General features: G+C 39.9%; 2 protein-coding genes across 2 annotated transcripts in view; one reads left to right on the top strand and one right to left on the bottom strand.

Annotated features, from left to right (window-relative positions):
- LOC146634314 (NLR family CARD domain-containing protein 3-like) overlaps positions 1–18,186 on the top strand; it is a 494,998-nt gene that overhangs the window by 35,683 nt on the left and 441,129 nt on the right. The gene's annotated exons all lie outside the window — the stretch shown is intronic.
- LOC146634319 (protein NLRC3-like) overlaps positions 1–18,186 on the bottom strand; it is a 580,191-nt gene that overhangs the window by 492,203 nt on the left and 69,802 nt on the right. The window lies entirely within an intron of this gene.

Here is an 18,186-nt window from a genome sequence, read left to right as displayed (position 1 = left end):
TAAATGCTTACATATACGGGTTTGCTTGTAATTGTTGCCTATATACATTTTAAGCTATTATTTATTATTTAGTTTAATCAATAGATCAAGTTTTGTAGTGACTATGAAATATATTGTAATTATCTGTTTCCTGTTTATCCTAGACAGGGCAAAAAAGGACTCCAAATTTAAAAAAAAGATAAAAATGAAAGACTGGTGCATTGTTCAGCACTGGTGGTACAGAAATAGTCCCTAGTTCATGGATAAATGGGGAGAAATTGTCATGGCCTCCATATCCTCTGTGAGACACATTCAGGATCCACGACGCAGTAAAGAGGAGAGTTCATCCTGGTTCAACATGGCTCACCTATGCACCAGTCCGACTTCTAATAAGCCATGGTGGGTATCATCTGGATTGGTGTTGTATAAATGTAACAATAACAAGTTTTTCATGTCCTAATTTATGTCTGGCCATACATTGTGTTTGTACTTCCAGACACATTTCACAAAGCAGAACGCAGTCTTCAGAAATATCTAAGTGAACACTGTGATACGTCTGACCTTCAGTCCGAAGCTGAAACTCAGACCAGTCATAAAAGAAAGCACAAGTAAAACTTTTTTTATTTCACAAACATATCTTTGATTGCTAAGAATTTATGATCTTGTCTTTTGTACATATCTGTGGTGCTTGCATACTGCAATATCACCACATAATATAGTCCAAAAAGTGGAAGCTTGTAAACCTTTTATAAATGCAAAGCCGTGTACACTTGTGCACTTCAAAAATTCCTTGTATACTGTACCTTCTTGCACATCTCCGTTTCCTGTGTGTGTTGTTATAAATTAAACTGTAACTTTAGGAAAAAATATTCCAAAAGCACATTTGTAATTACTTATGACCGTTTTCAACTTTTTTTCTTTAGACCAAATCCCCTGTACACATATAGTGACTCAGAGGATGAGCAGCCCACAAAGAAATGGTTTCCCCAGGCCCCTCGAGTGAAAATACCAGGTAATAAAATACTGTCTAGTGTCTTTGTACATATCTGTGTGTGACACAAGGAAACTTTTGACAAGTTGTCTGTATTCTTAAATACTTAAAAAAAATTATCTTTTTCTGTCAGACCTGACGAGAGCTGTTAACGAACTCCGTGAGGAGGTCAGAGCCATCCGCAATACCGGCTGCAATGAATCGGTAGATGCTGGGGTACTGCCTCTGGATTTGCCCTTGCACAACATTGAGGAGCTAAACAATGCAGAGCCAGCTCTTCAATCACAAGAGGCAAATAAGGCAATGGTAAGTATATAAAGGTTATATACACTTTGTAACTATAAAGTGTAATAGCTGTCAGATGTGATTTAAATACATAACAACGGCTTGTTGATTAAACACACAAGCACTTGCATACACATTTAAGACATGAGACACGCTAATTCCATCTCTTAAAATGTGTCTATAGGTGAGACGCTTTGCCTTGATTGGAGGGACCACACTGGAGGTGCGAGTCCGCCGTGTAATGGCTTATGCCATTACAAACGAGCTGGCCTGGGTACTAAACTGGGCAGGGAAAAAAACCAAGGACCAGACAAAGCAAAAAATGGCATTTAAAGATACAGCGCTCTGCAAATGCATATTTGGTAAGTTTTACTGTTTTTTTGCTATATTACTTTGTCTTTCTTAATAACAAGACTTTCATGTCCGGTTAATCTGGAGATGGAGTCTTTGGTCTTTGGCTTGTTTAGTCCTCGGGTTGTAGTTTGTACAGCCTGAGGACCCCATGTTTATTTTGTTTTAAAGGATACACGGCACACCATGCTAAGACTTATCACTTTTTCCGCTCATAGCTCTTTGGGAATCAAATGCGGCAGTTTGCAGATTTACGCCTGGTGACTTTCATGTTTATCAGCCTAGGAGTTTACATACTTTCTCCCCGCTGAAGACAGTTAACAAGAGCTTATTCACGTGCTCTAATTCACTTTTTTTGTTTGTGTGTGTGTGTGTGTGTGTATTTTTGTCCTAGATGGCCTGACGCAGCAGTTAGGGGCAAACTCTATGTCCGAGTTTGTCTTTGCGCAAGCAGTGCAGAAATGGCTCCGATACGCCCCAGATCGTTTGGGTGGTGCAGGACGCACATCATGCATCCCCATCCCAGAGTAAAAAATTACAAACTTCTGTGAAACATATAAATGTAAATAGGAAACTGTCTTTTAATAAAGTATTTAGCAAACGAAACATGACTATTGACCTTTTTTTTTTTCTCTGTTACATCACATGCAATGCTTTCTTATTTTAGGATATTAATATTGACATGATACATTGTGAGACATTTGGGTTTTTTTTTATAAAGGGTGTCCAATTTAAGGAATAAGTACAATTATGTGTTTAGGTGGTTTAAGTATTGATGGAAACATGCAGTAGTTTAGTATTGGTTAAAATACCTATAAAGAAAGGTAGATTTCCAGTCATGATTTAACTGTTGTTTTAATAAAAAGCAACTGTGCGAAAGAGGTGGAAAATCAACACCATAGCTCAACAGTGTTTCAATATCAGAATCTGACATTGTTTCAATGTCAACAGTATTAGAAAATACAACGTTGAATCAATGTCAGGTTTCAACATTGATTCAACATCAAAACCTGACGTTGTTTCAACGTTAAAAAAGGGTGCAAGAGTGACGTTAGGTCAACGTCACACTTCAACGTTGATTCAATGACACAGCCTGATATTGACTCAACAGTGTTTCAATGTTTCCTTGCTATCTGGGCTCCGTCACTATAAAGGGGAGAGTCATGAGCTCCATCACCCTCACCTGTGCCGTCCAACGTCCCGCCACCAGCCTCCACTGCAGCAGGCCAGAGACCACACCCCTGCCACAATAAGTAAAAGTATATCCTTGCTGTACCCTTAATGCTAAATGTGCTAAATTAACCGCTGCCTTTGCCCCTTTGGGATTATTCTTATGTCACTGGGATGTTGACCTTTGACCTTCACATTAGAGAGATGGGCAGACATAATTAGTGTATGAATTTTAAAGTAACAGGTAATAAAGAGAGTGTAGCAAATGTAGTCAGGTTTATTACTCTGTATCACACATGAGTGCCCGAGGGAGGCGGGGCTGACTGGGGAGACACAGGAAACAGAGAGACAGGGCTGACTCGACATGAAACGATGAAACGTGGGACACGGGAACAGAAACTAAACACAGGCTGAAATGAACACTGAGGGAGGGAGAACTAAGATTACTGAGAGCCTGATAAATAAGAAGAACAAAAACCAAGAAAAACAAGAGTCAAAGAAAACCAAAAACACAAAGCATTGGGCCAGGACCCACTGCTGTGACATTTATATGTGATAAAAACATTAAAAACTGCTCAGATGTTGAAATCTTTCTACGTATACTTTAGGTTCAGCTCTCCAGCCTGGCATTTGGTTAAGCATGATTCAAACATTTGATTTTGTTTAACTGGTTTTAATTATAGTTACTTTTTGTGAACATTTGTTGCAGCATTTAAAAATACATCATTTATTTTCAAACTTTTATTTGATTTAGAGCATCATGTTTGACCAACGTAAATGTTTTAATTTCATATAAAATAACTGAAACAGTGAACTAAATATCTGAAATCTTTCCTTCCTTAAAAGTTATAATCCTACTTAAGTTATAGTGCAAACGCTTAAGCAACAAATATACTTGATGCTAATTAATTAATATTTCCCTTTGATGTTGCAACTATGCGGTCACTTCTGTCTTTAAACAAAATAATATTTTCCAGTTACAGAAATCATAAAGTCCAAACTACACTGAAAAAAATATGTTGTTGGATTTACTTAATTCAATGGTGGACATTTGTTGCACACAGATGTTTTGCTTTGGCAGCAACTTAAACAATTGAGTTAAATTAACACAATTTATTCATGTTCAATAAGCCTGTGCAATTTGTGTTGATAAAATGTGACTTAAACATGTTTTGATGAAGTAATTTGAGCTCTTGGAATATTTTAATCCTTCACAATTTTCTCACTTTATCCCAACACCATTCAATAACTTTTACCCAATACTACTTGGTCACTTAAATACTACATGTTATCTTCAAATTACATTTTGCTATTATATTCTAGTATCAAATACACAATTTTCAAATGGAGGCCTAATAACAGATTATATTGTTCTCTTCCAAGATGGTTGCTGGCATCCACCAGTAACCTTTCAAAACAAAATGTCTAATTTCACTGCATTGACAGTAGGTAAAGAATTAAACTGACATTACTCCTCCACTGAATCTACATAAATCAACAGTTAAATAATGTCAGTTCTTCCGTGTTCTCTGGAATCAATCACAGCAAAGAAATTAGACTGTTTCTTTTGAAAAATGTTGGGAAAGAACAAATCAAGATCAAAAATCAAGATTCAGTTAAACAACAATTATAACTAAACAATTTGAGATAATGTTAGTTTCCATTAACATTAAATTAGGTTACTGAATTGGCAAACACCTTCCTATTAACATTACCCATTTTACCCCAATAACTAAAGAAATTAGCACTTGCAGGTCAAAACCTTTATTCAAGAGATGCAAAAATAACATTGATACAGTGACTGTCAAAAATTACAGCACTGATCATACTGTGACATGTTGGTTCAAAACAGCACACTTAGAAATATTCAACGTTCTTTACTTCAACTGAATGAAACTGAAAACACCATTTCACACGACCCATATGGGATATTTAGACTGTATAACTGTTCACTCTACATCTCTTCACTAGTAAAAGAAAGAAAAAATACAAAGAGAAATTTAAAAATGCTGCCAAAATGCTGCACAGAGCAAAAGGAAAAACAAACAACAACAAAAAAATGGCCCTGTCCTCATGGCAGTTGCAGTGTATATACCCAGATAGCAAGGAGACATTGAACAGATGTTGATTTTCCATCTGAATCATCAGAATCGTCAGGATTGAAATGTCAACACAAAACCAATGTTGAAACAACATTGAAATACTGATGAAACCTGACACTGACATTGAAATAACATTGATTCACTGTTGTTCTGTCATCGTTGATTGTTGATCTATTTATAGTTGACAAGGTGACAACAATCACGTTGAAAAATCATCAATTTATGGTTGAGCGGGAAATTAAAGCTGCTACCACTTGGACTATTCCGCAGCACCCCTATCACATTGGTACGTCCCTCCAGGTAACCATTGTCTTGTACAGTAGAGCGGGACATTAGATTTACTCTCAGTGGAATTGACCGGAGAAGGCATCAGTTCATGCACCGCACTGGCCTGCACCACGATTAGTATAAGGTAAGAATGAATGACTTTTGTTCTATTCGTTATTTCCATGGTTGCATTTGAATAACAGTAAAAAAAAACCAAACAAACTTGTTAATGTAAAGTTTTGGATAAGATGTGGGAGCCCGATATTGTGTCTACTTTCATCTTACAATCCGGCAACAAATAAATTGCACTGCGAACAAAGTCTATCAACAAAGAAAACATTTTCGTTTCATACTTTTCCGTTATATTCCCTTACAAAGCTAGCTTTAACGCTTCGAGGGTTCCTTTGTTCTTGCCGTCGCCTCGGCGCTTGACCCAGACTTTCGCTCTGTAGTTGCTTTTTAGCATAGTACTACAAAAAATTGTAAATCTGTGATATATGATTGATAAACGTAAAGGTAACTGTATAAATGTGTTCAATGACTTTGTTACTTTTAATGATTGGAGAGCACCCGCTTCGATTCGCACTCAATTCAAACTTTACGCTACACGCTCACCTACCTTGCGTTTGCACCTTTTGTCCACACGTAAACTGCGTTTCATCAACTGAAAACTGAGATTTTTAAAGACGCCTGCCAGGGCGGATATTTTCGAAAACTCTGCTTTAGCATTTACGTGTGGACGAGGAAGACGGAGAAAACGCAGCGTCAAAGGTGTGCGCCTATTTTGATGCCACACTGTGCGCCAAGTTTTTGTCTCGGTGCCATGAATTCCTACAATGGCAGACTTAGACAAAATACTGTTAATTTTATTATCTTCAGTGTTTAAATGCTTACATATACACACGCAGTTGTATGTTAAATGTTAAATCAAACTGTAACTTTAGGAAATAATATTCCAAAAGCACATTTGTAATTACTTATGACCGTTTTCAACTTTTTTTCTTTAGACAAAATCCCCTGTACACATATAGTGACTCAGAGGATGAGCAGCCCACAAAAAAACGGTTTCCCCAGCCCCCTCGAGTGAAAATACCAGGTAATAAAATACTGTCTTGTGTCTTTGTACATATCTGTGTGTGACACAAGGAAACTTTTGACAAGTTGTCTGTATTCTTAAATACTTAAAAAAAATTATCTTTTTCTGTCAGACCTGACGAGAGCTGTTAACGAACTCCGTGAGGAGGTCAGAGCCATCCGCCGTCCCTGCTGCAATGAATCGGTAGATGCTGGGGTACTGCCTCTGGATTTGCCCTTGCACAACATTGAGGAGCTAAACAATGCAGAGGCAGCTCTTCAATCACAAGAGGCAAATAAGGCAATGGTAAGTATATAAAGGTTATGTACACTTTGTAACTATAAAGTGTAATAGCTGTCAGATGTGATTTAAATACATAACAACGGCCTGTTGATTAAACACACAAGCACTTGCATACACATTAAAGACATGAGACACGCTAATTCCATCTCTTAAAATGTGTCTATAGGTGAGACGCTTTGCCTTGATTGGAGGGACCACACTGGAGGTGCGAGTCCGCCGTGTAATGGCTTATGCCATTACAAACGAGCTGGCCTCGGTACTAAACTGGGCAGGGAAAAAAACCAAGGACCAGACAAAGCAAAAAAGGGCATTTAAAGATACAGCGCTCTGCAAATGCATATTTGGTAATTTTTACCGTTTTTTTGCTATATTACTTTGTCTTTCTTAATAACAAGACTTTCATGTCCGGTTAATCTGGAGATGGAGTCTTTGGTCTTTGGCTTGTTTAGTCCTCGGGTTGTAGTTTGTACAGCCCAAGGACCCCATGTTTATTTTGTTTTAAAGACAGTTAACAAGAGCTTATTCATGTGCTCTAATTCACTTTTTTTGTTTGTGTGTGTGTATTTTTGTCCTAGATGGCCTGACGCAGCAGTTAGGGGCAAACTCTATGTCCGAGTTTGTCTTTGCACAAGCAGTGCAGAAATGGCTCCGATATGCCCCAGATCGTTTGGGTGGTGCAGGACGCACATCCATGCATCCCCATCCCAGAGTAAAAAATTACAAACTTCTGTGAAACATATAAATGTAAATAGGAAACTGTCTTTTAATAAAGTATTTAGCAAACGAAACATGCCTATTGACCTTTTTTTGTTTAGTTTTTTCTCTGTTACATCACATGCAATACTTTCTTATTTTAGGATATTAATATTGACACGATACATTGTGAGACATTTGTTGTTTTTTTTAAAGGGTGTCCAATTTGAGGAATAAGTACAATTATGTGATTAGGTGGTTTAAGTATTGATGGAAACATGCAGTAGTTTAGTATTGGTTAAAATACCTATAAAGAAAGGTAGATTTCCAGTCATGATTTAACTGTTGTTTTAATAAAAAGCAACTGTGCGAAAGAGGTGGAAAATCAACACCATAGCTCAACAGTGTTTCAATATCAGAATCTGACATTGTTTCAATGTCAACAGTATTAGAAAATATAACGTTGAATCAATGTCAGGTTTCAACATTGATTCAACATCAAAACCTGACGTTGTTTCAACATTAAAAAAGGGTGCAAGAGTGACGTTAGGTCAACGTCACACTTCAACGTTGATTCAATGACACAGCCTGATATTGACTCAACATTGTTTCAATGTTTCCTTGCTATCTGGGTAAAAATGAGCCCTGCGATCTGTTCCTGGAATTGAGCTTCAAAAATGCAGCAGAACAAGTGTGAGATTTAAATGTCTTCTCACCTAGAGCTGATCACCTTGCATGCATAACAGTGAGCTTTCCTTGCAGGAGCAGTTTTGTCTTAGTTGTGAGCTTTTCTTGTACCGGACTCTGCGCCCCAATTTTAGTGTCAGACCACACCTTCAGAGTATTCCATCAGAACCAACCACGACGCAAGAGGAACACTGATGACGTGCAACCCCATGACCCAATCTGGGGCAGTGATGTACCAGCGGAGTTCAAGTTGTGGACCACCAGACAGAAGGTCCTGCACTCACTGTTCCCATGGGTCGGAACTGGAAAAAACACGCTAAGAATTGAGACTCTTGACTACCGATTTGGACTTTTCCTGAACAGCTCAACAAAGATAAATAAGGCTCAGAATGAGGAAATCGACGCGATCAGAATAGTGGTCATGCAACACAGGGTCGCCCTGGACATGATTCTCGCTGAGAGAGGGGGCCTCTGTGTCTTGTTCAACACCACTTGTTGCACCTATATCCCGGACAATGTGCACTCCTTGACCATGACCACCGCCCTAGACAAGTTGCGACAACTGAGTAATGCGCAGCAACAAGACTATGTCACGAACAATGAGGACTGGCTGACCTGGCTGCTGAGTGGCAGCTGGAAGACCCTCGTGATCAAAGGACTCGTACTGATAGGAGTTCTGCTTCTATTATTGTGCTTGTTTTCTACATGTATCCTACCATGCATAAGATCCATGATTGACAAAATGGTACAGGCCACAGTAATTACCTATGTTGGACTGCCACTAGAAGATGAACCGGATGAAGAAGATTTAGTATAGAAACACACACACATACTGAATGATGCTACAATTGAAAATGTTATAAGCAAGTGATTGTTGGCTGATAATAAAGTATGATTAAGTGAAAAATATTAACATCAGGAGGGGATGTTAAAGAAGAAACGCTTTAATGAGTTTTATGTTGCATTAAAGTATATGTTCATATTTTACTCTTAATAGGAAAAGAACAAAATGTACTACTCGCTCTGTTTATAGAAAGAGGAAGTTCACCCTATGACATTTATACGAACTTAGACACACACACACACATATATGCAAAATTAGAGGAAACTGCTATGCTTGTTTCACCCTGCTATAAATAATAAACGACTACTGCAGCTCGGTGTGAGTCCTCTCTGAGCCCTCACCCGTGCAGCACGTTAACCGTCTCCAAGTGTCTCAGTGTTGTTTATTCACCTGACTGTTTGATAACTGTAAATCTCTGACAAGAGTTTATTTGTACCATCTTCACGTGAACACATTCAAGAACATCACAGACGAAGAAACATTAAAAACTTCCACACTACATGAAGCAAGAAAAATAGTTTATTCCTTTATGTAGAAAAAACAGAAACATCAAACATCTCCAAGACTCTCTTTGAAAGAACTAAAAACCTTTGTTCTCATGGTCCAATCATGAGTGAACTCCCCGATGAAGCCTTGTGTGCTAAAACATGTCAGAGTTTTAAAGGTTAAACATGAGTTTCCAAAACGTTTTGCTGGAGAACAATGAACTATTTGACTGAGTTTCAATCATTTACAGACGAGCAAAACCAGGACAGAGAAAAAAGGACAAAACTGACTCAGTAAAACAACAGAAAAGAAGATCCCATGTAGATCTGTATTATGTAGAAGTTCAGCCCAGCAACCAGTTCAGTTCAACACAAGTTTAAATGATTCTATCTGAACTCTGTGGAGCCTGATCTCAAGCTTTTTGAGTCTGACACAGAAACCAGAGGATCTTTCTGTGTCTTCAGATTCACTGTGATCCAGTGATGGGAGTGATTTCAGCCCTGAGTGATCGCGCTGATGTTTGCACAGAGCAGACAATGAGGTGAATGTTTGGGCACATTGGTAACAGTGAAACAGTTTATTAGTAACGTGGGATCGTTTGTGTGCAGAGTATGAACTGAGATTCCTGAAGCTCTTGTCACACTGGTCACAGCTGTAGTTTCCTTCTATGTGTGTTCGTTCATGAATGTTACGATGACCTGAATGCGAGAAGCTTCTCTCACAGTGTCTGCACTTGTGTGGTTTCTCTCCTGTGTGGACTCGTTTGTGTGATTTAAGGTCCCTTGCAGTGGTGAAGGATGACCCACACTGATCACAGAGGTGCTTTTTAACCCCACTGTGAATCAGGTCATGTTGTTTTAAATCACTTGGTGTGGTGAAGCTTCTCCCACATTCTTTGCAGTATTTCAGTTTGTCTCCAGTGTGTCTACGTTGATGTACTTTTAGGGTCTTTTGCAGACTGAAAGTTTTTCCACAGAGGTCACAATGAAAGTCTTTCCCACCACCACAGTGATGACAGGGTTGAGAACTGGATCCATCTGTGTCGCTCTGCTTCTAAACAAAGACACAAAGACAGTGTAAGTCAGTCCTTCAACATTTGTATCCTGAACGTCGCCTGAAATAAAGAGCATCTCTGCAGACGTCCAACTACATTTGACTGTTTCAGTTAACACACTCAGTTTACTGGGCTGCAATAACTACAATACTACCACCATAATACTACAGTAATACTAAAATCATAACTGAAAGGAAAATCTGAATAATCACTCAGAGCTGCTTTTCCATGCAGTAGAATTGCTAACATGCTAACACAGTTTAATGAGCAGAGTTGTTCCAAACAGTCAGGCTAAAATGACAAGATAACAATATAAATACATACCTCACAGTAGCTGCACTTGTAGAGTCTCTTTCTGGTGTGGATCTGTTGGTGTTGTCTCAGGTGACGTGGAGATTTAAAAGTCTTCTCACACAGGTCACATTGATAAGGTCTCTCCTCAGTGTGGGTAAACATGTGTCGTTGTAAGTCTGTGTGAGTTATAAACTCTTTGCCACACTGTTCACAGCAGTACACATCATGTCTGTTGTGAATGCGTAGGTGTGTATTTTGGCTCTCTCTCTGGCTGAAAGTTTTTCCACAGATGTCACAGCTGTATGCCTTAATTCCAGAGTGGGTAACTAGATGCCTCTGTAAGTGGCTACTGTGAGTAAAAGCTCTGCCACACTGATCACAGCTGTATGCCTTAATTCCAGAGTGGGTAACTAGATGACTCTGTAAGTGGCTACTTTGAGTAAAAGCTCTGCCACACTGATCACAGCTGTACGCTTTAACTCCACTGTGGATGAGTTGGTGTGTTTTTAGGTAACCCTTCCTGGAAAAAGACTTTCCACACAAGTCACAGCTGAACGGTCTCTCTCCAGTGTGGATGACCTGATGCTGTTTTAGTTTAGCCCTCACAGTAAAACCCTTCCCACACTCGTCACAGCTGTATGCCTTAATTCCAGAGTGGGTAACTAGATGCCTCTGTAAGCTGCTACTTTGAGTAAAAGCTCTGCCACACTGATCACAGCTGTACGCTTTAACTCCACTGTGGATGAGTTGGTGTGTTTTTAGGTGACCCTTCAAGGAAAAAGACTTTCCACACAAGTCACAGCTGAACGGTCTCTCTCCAGTGTGGATGACCTGATGCCGTTTTAGTTTAGCCCTCACAGTAAAACCCTTCCCACACTCGTCACAGGTGTGTTTTTTCTCTCCCTTTCTTCTGTGAGGTTTGTCGGCCTCCTGAGAGCGCTGACTTCTGGCTCCATGTTGGTCCTGCAGTGACAGAGATACAAACAGAGGCAGTGAGTGAAATGCAGTCGTGGAACAAACTCAACCTTCAAACTCCATTAACACTAGTTTTAAACCTGAAGGTGGAGCGTGGCACCAAACACCTTAAAGGTCTCTTATCCCCACCTGCTGGTAGTTCTAACACATTACATCCAACCTGCTGTTAAAGATAATTCATGACTGTTCAAACACTAAAATCATGCACACACACACACACACACACACACACACACACACACACACACACACACACACACACACACACACACACACATTATTTTATAATTTAGATTATTTTGTTGTTTCCTATTACATATTTCTATAATTTGTATAGATTTATACAGAATTATTCAGTGATAATAAATCCTATGTTTGTTTATTCTAAAGGAACCCCGTTAGCTTCCACAACAGATGTTGCTCGTCTTCCGTCAAATACTCACATAAAATATTACACAATAAAGTGGATTCAAGATATCCACATAATTTCACTCTTACATCCACAGTGAGGTTTCACAATTGTTCAAATATAAGCAATCAATAATAATAATAATAATATCAATAACATTGAGGCACATTACACAAATTTCAAAAACAAATCATGTCTTACAATATTTACAACAACTAAAAGCTCTGTAAATCGGCTTTTAAGTGTTCATTGAAGTTTTGAATAATTCTCTAATTTTTTAAGGCAACTTATTCCACTTAAAAGTTGCTCTAAATGTAACAGTTTTACAAAACGTTACTTTTAACTCGAGCATTTACTAAATTGCAGTTTGTTGAAAACTGTGTAATATGATGATGTATTTCATCTGGATACTGCAGCTGAGCAGAATAAATGTGGTGTGTTTAACAGAATTGCTTTCTTTAGAACTACAAGTAAGCCATAGAATATTTTAGCCTGTACAGGAAGCCAAGAAAGGTTATTATGCATTTGATCAATATTAGTATAGTATGAACATCTTCACACTAATCTGGACGCCTTATTCTGGACTAACTGAAGTCTGTTAAGATCTGTCTTATTAGCTGCTGACCAAATGATTGAACAATACTCCAGATGAGACATTACTAGTGCATTAATGACATCTTTCATAATGAAGAAGTGATACACAAAGAGCATTTCATAGCCATAGCTATGCCTTGTCGGCAGAGTTATGTGACATTAGTGATGTTTGTACTTTCAGCGTTAACTTGGTTTTAAAGCCTTTAAAATATACGCCGTTCAATAGTCGACCTTCATCTGACAGAGAATGTGATGATTTTGTGGATAATTAAAGTCAGTCATATATCCACAAACACAACAAGCTGAAAGTCAGTGATGCTGCTCGGTTTGCAGTCCTGAACATCACGGCACAAGCAGGATCCACTGCACTGTTAATGTTAGCTGTGTTATATTGCTGCCTCTGTTCGGTGGTGTCGAGCCAAACGCACTTTAACGTGTGTTTGAACGAGCTGACGGTTCACTCGTTAAGCTGAAAGAAAGATGCTTTAATCACAGCAGTCACACATGTGTCCACTGCACCATCTGGAACTCTTCTTGTTTACACTCGTAATAACACAAACACTAAATCCTGCTTCTCTGGTGCTGTTGTGTAGCAGTGTGTACACCTGAGACTGTCACCTGTCTGTCTGTCCTGCACTCTCTCTCTGTTTCTTTCTCTCTGATTGTGGAATAAAAGTATGAACATGTGTTTATAAGTTACACTTGTGTTTGAATCCTGCAGCTTATCACACATTTGATTTCCATGTGTGACGACTGCAAGTGTCCAGAGTGAGGACAGACTGAGGGAGCCACTGCTGCACATCATCTGTGAGGCTTTGCAGCCCTGATGATCCACCAGGACAAACTCAGCAGTGTGTGAGGAAGAGGAGGAGGAAGAGCCAGCAGCAGCTGACAGATGGAGAGAATAGACAGACTGTTCCCTGTTTGTGAAGGACTGCTAGGAAAGTTTAACATAACTGTCTGTGCTGAATCAGTCTTATTAGGTAATGTTCAAATAATGTGATCATCCCAGTGTTTCCAGTGTGGGAGAAAGTACTCAGAGTACTCAGGGCCTTCAAGTTACACACTATGAAAGGCAGCAACAAGTTTAATGTTCAGAAACCTAAAGTATGTATCAGCAGCAGAATGGAGCTAAAATAAATGTTGGTTTCAGTTCTATGAAGCTTTGAGTCTGTGAAGGTTCTCAGTCATCCAGGTCATCGTAGTCAAAGGAGCTTGCAAAGAAAAGCGTCTGGACTTCTTTAAGTTACTTGAAGACGTTTCACCTCTCATCCGAGAAGCTTCTTCAGTTCTCTCTCTTCACTTGCATACCCACCACGGAGGCCGAGGAGACTGTCAGAAAATGACTACAAGAAGACAGCTCCTTGGAGGACAGGACCAACTTCACAGCCGATCAGATTTGCACCCTGTTAGACCTCTGCCTCACCACTACATATTTCAAATACAACGAAGGCTTTTACAGACAAAAACATGGCTGTGCCATGGGCTCCCCCGTGTCACCTATTGTAGCCAACCTTTACATGGAGGAAGTGGAAAGGAAGGCTCTTGGCTCTTTCAAAGGAAGAGTACCCAGCCACTGGTACAGATATGTGGACGACACCTGGGTCAAAATCAAGACACAAGAAGTGGAATCCTTCACTGCGCACATTAACACTGTGGATAAAAACATCAAGTTCACCAGGGAAGACACAAAGGACAACTGTTTGCCTTTCCTGGACTGCACTGTGCACATTGAAGAGAACGGCAACCTCAACATCGAAGTTTACCGGAAGCCCACACACACGGACCAGTACCTCCTCTTTGACTCCCATCACCCTCTGGAACACAAACTTGGAGTAATTAGGACCCTACACCACCGGGCAGAACATGTTCCCTCTAAGCCTGAAGGAAAAAAGAAGGAACACACACATGTAAAGGAAGCACTCAAAACGTGCGGCTATCCTAAATGGGCGTTTTTAAAGTCAGCAAAGAGGCACAGAAAAGAAGACCAGACACCAGCGAGGGAGGATAAGAAGGACAGACCTAACAACATTGTCATCCCCTATGTAGCCGGTGTATCAGAGAAACTCAGGAGAGTTTTCTCCAAGCATGACATCCCAGTGCATTTCAGACCCAGCAACACGCTCAGACAAAAACTGGTTCACCCGAAAGATAAAATGCCAAAACACAGACTTAACAATGTGGTGTTTGCTGTACAGTGCAGCGAGGAATGCTCAGACCTCTACATTGGAGAGACCAAACAGCCACTTCACAAGCGCATGGCACAACACAGAAGAGCCACCTCCACAGGACAAGACTCAGCAGTCCATCTGCATCTTAAGGATAAAGGACACTCTTTCGAGGATGCCAATGTTCACATTTTGGACAGAGAGGACAGATGGTTTGAAAGAGGAGTGAAAGAAGCCATCTATGTCCACTGTGAGCGACCATCTTTGAACAGAGGCGGGGCTTACGACACCAACTCTCTGCCATCTATAATCCAGTTTTGAGATCCCTTCCCAGACGCCTTAACGCCCACTCACATCCTGGGCCATCTGACCTCAGGAATTCACATGATAAGGTGGGGCCAGGTTTCACAATGAACTCACCCGAAACTCTGGCTGATTGTGACCCACACCCAGTTTCCCACCTTGGCTCAGGCGATTAGAGGAGGGGGGTCCTTTTGTCCCTCTGTGGGGGGTCACTCCCACTAGGTTTATATCTGGGACTCTCCACCATTTGACCTTAGAACTGAAGAAGCTTCTCGGATGAGAGGTGAAACGTCTTCAAGTAACTTAAAGAAGTCCAGACGCTTTTCTTTGCAAGCTCCTTTGACTATGAAGCTTTGAGTATTTTGGATCAGTAGCTGCTGTGTTTGTTGCATCACATTGCTGTAACTGTTTATATGCTTTATATATTCTGAGCTAAGTTGATCTATAGTGTTACATCATATTCTATAAGGATGTTATGTGTTTGTAGACCTTCTGCCCAGTTTGACCCATTTAGCAGAAGTCAGCCTGTTTAAGGCTCTGATATCTATTCTGTGTGACTTAAAGCAGTTATGACATGGTCTGATTTTCTCACCCAATAAAGGAATATTTCATATATCAGTCTACTCTTCATTCTATCAGACACAGTTATCACAGCTCCTACATTTGCTTTTTACACATATATGTAAGCATTGAGCCAAATTTAGTAATGCCAACAATATAATAACTATAATATTGGCCATATTATATTTACATTACCACAGTGAGGTGACTTTAGTCTCATGAACAACATCAGCTAATTGTTATTTACAGCTAATCTTAAACGACTGTTCAGCACAGAAATGAAGCCCAACAATCATGTTTCACAGTCCTGTGGTCTCAGCCTCAGATACTCATCAAATCACACAGAGCTCATGTAGAAACAAATGAACTAAATATGTTCTCCTTCATTTCTGTCAAACACAGCTGTATGAAACGTTTCCAGCTGTTAGTACATAAACACATAAACAACAGCTGGTTGTTTCAGTGAAAATACATTGATGGGTTTTTAATAAAGTTGTGCAGCTGTAAAGTATTTTGTCTGGTGTCAATTCTATCGTCAGCTACATCGTTATGGCAAATGTTCAGATGTATATGGTGATAAATATCTTTGGTCATATGGTCCTGCTCTGTCTGTCACCTTCTGTGTTGAGCTCATTGTTTCCTCTGTAGTGGCTGAGCTGAGTCCAAGTAGCTGAAAATGTTCCTCTGCTGCTCCGTCAGACTCTCCTCCTCCTGCTGATCAGCTGGGACACAAAACAGATCTTTGTTAGGCTCCACACTGCACTGAAGAGTCAAAGTGTCTCATATGTTCATCTGACAAGTAAAAGAACACATTTTTGTTTCCCGAGGTGGGCAACTTGTTGGAAACAAACACAAAAGGTTTGAGCACTGATACCTCCCATTGCTGGCATTGAAAGATGCAACGCCAGCAATGTGGATTGGTTTGAGTCTTGACAATCCACATTGCTGGCATCTTTCAATATGTTGAATGCACCAGTGTAGCTGCAGCCACTCAGACTCAATGTGTTCATAGAAACAGGTGCACATGTGTCACGAGTTCATCCAGCAGTAGCTATGGCACTTGGCCACAGGGGGCAGCAGTGGACTGACCTGCATTTGAGACTGCTCCAGCTGCTCTGTGACAGTCAGTAGATCTGCTACAAATTGCAGATCATATGCAAGTTTTGGAAATGACATTATAAATATTCCTAACTTAGCCACGGCAGCATTGTTGATGTATTACCTATACTGGCTGAAAATGTTCATTTGCAGAGAAAAGACACAGGCAGACTGTGCTTACAGGACAACAACAACAACAATCTTTATTTATAGAGCACATTTAAAAACCAACGGCATGCCAAAGTGCTTAACATAGAACAAATTAACACAAGTATAATCAGAGTCATAAAAATAAAAGTGTAGAATTATGTTCACAGGAAAAAGCCACCAATAGAAAAAATATAACTATAGCACATAGCTATAGCACAATATAACTGTGCCATCAACACACAATGGGGATAAGACATACACAGCGCAAATAAAAAGCAAGATAGGAAAATTAGTAAAATAAATCACTGCAGACAAGGCCAGCATTTAACCGGTAGAAAACGCAAGATTAAACAAATACGTTTTAAGCCGTGATTTAAAAGATTGAATAGAGTCAGACGCCCGAATGCCAATGGGAAGGTTGTTCCACAACTCTGGTGCGGCCAGGGCAAACGCTCGATCACCTCTAGACTTCAGCCGAGATCTAGGCTGCACCAACAGTAACTGTGAGGATGATCTTAAAGCCCTAGCAGGACATATAAGCTTAAGAGTACCTTAAGATAGCTCGGTGCTGTGTTATTAGTGATTTTAAAAGTAAACAGCAGAATTTTAAATTGGATACGGTATTTCACAGGCAACCAGTGCAAATCAGCTAGGACGGGAGTAATGTGGGCAAACTTCTTAGTTTTGGTTAGAATGCCTGCAGCAGCATTTTGGACTGTCTGTAATCTATGGAGGAGGGAGAGTGGAGTCCAAAATAGAGTGAATTGCAGTAATCCAGCCTCGAAGTTACAAAGACATGGATGAGTTTTTCCAGGTCTTTATGCGAGATATACTGCCTGGCCTTAGAAATAAGGCGGAGTTGGTATAAACTGGATCTAACAACAGCAGACACTTGTCTATCAAGTTTAAATGAGCTGTCAAGTAACACGCCCAAATTCCTAACAGTGTCGGAAAAGGAGCTAGTGAGAAAACCAAAAGCATCACGAAGTTTGGCACGAAGGACGTCACTGCCAAAGACCACAATTTCAGTTTTCTTATCATAAAGGATAAGAGTATTTGCCAGGAGCCATTGCCTGACCTCACACATGCACTCTCGAAAACTATTCAAGGACAAAGCTAGGTCATCATTTAACTCAAAGTAGATCTGAATGTCATCAGCATAATAATGAAAAGCGATGTGATATTTCTCAAAGATAGCGCTTAATGGAAGCATGTACAATGAGAGCAGAGTAGGGCCTAACACAGATCCCTGAGGGACACCACAACAGACAGGTACAGCGAAGGAAGAGGAAGTGGCCAAGTGAACCGAGGAGAGCCGATTGGACAAGTATGATTTAAACCAATCCA

The sequence above is a fragment of the Diplotaxodon limnothrissa genome, linkage group LG3, assembly GCF_057381915.1.
Source record: "Diplotaxodon limnothrissa isolate DT_005_m linkage group LG3, D_limnothrissa_male_GT1.1, whole genome shotgun sequence".
In the NCBI taxonomy this organism is placed as follows: Eukaryota; Metazoa; Chordata; class Actinopteri; order Cichliformes; family Cichlidae; genus Diplotaxodon; species Diplotaxodon limnothrissa.
The sequence above is the reverse complement of the archived record's forward strand: the minus strand, read 5'-3'. Positions and strand labels throughout refer to the sequence as shown.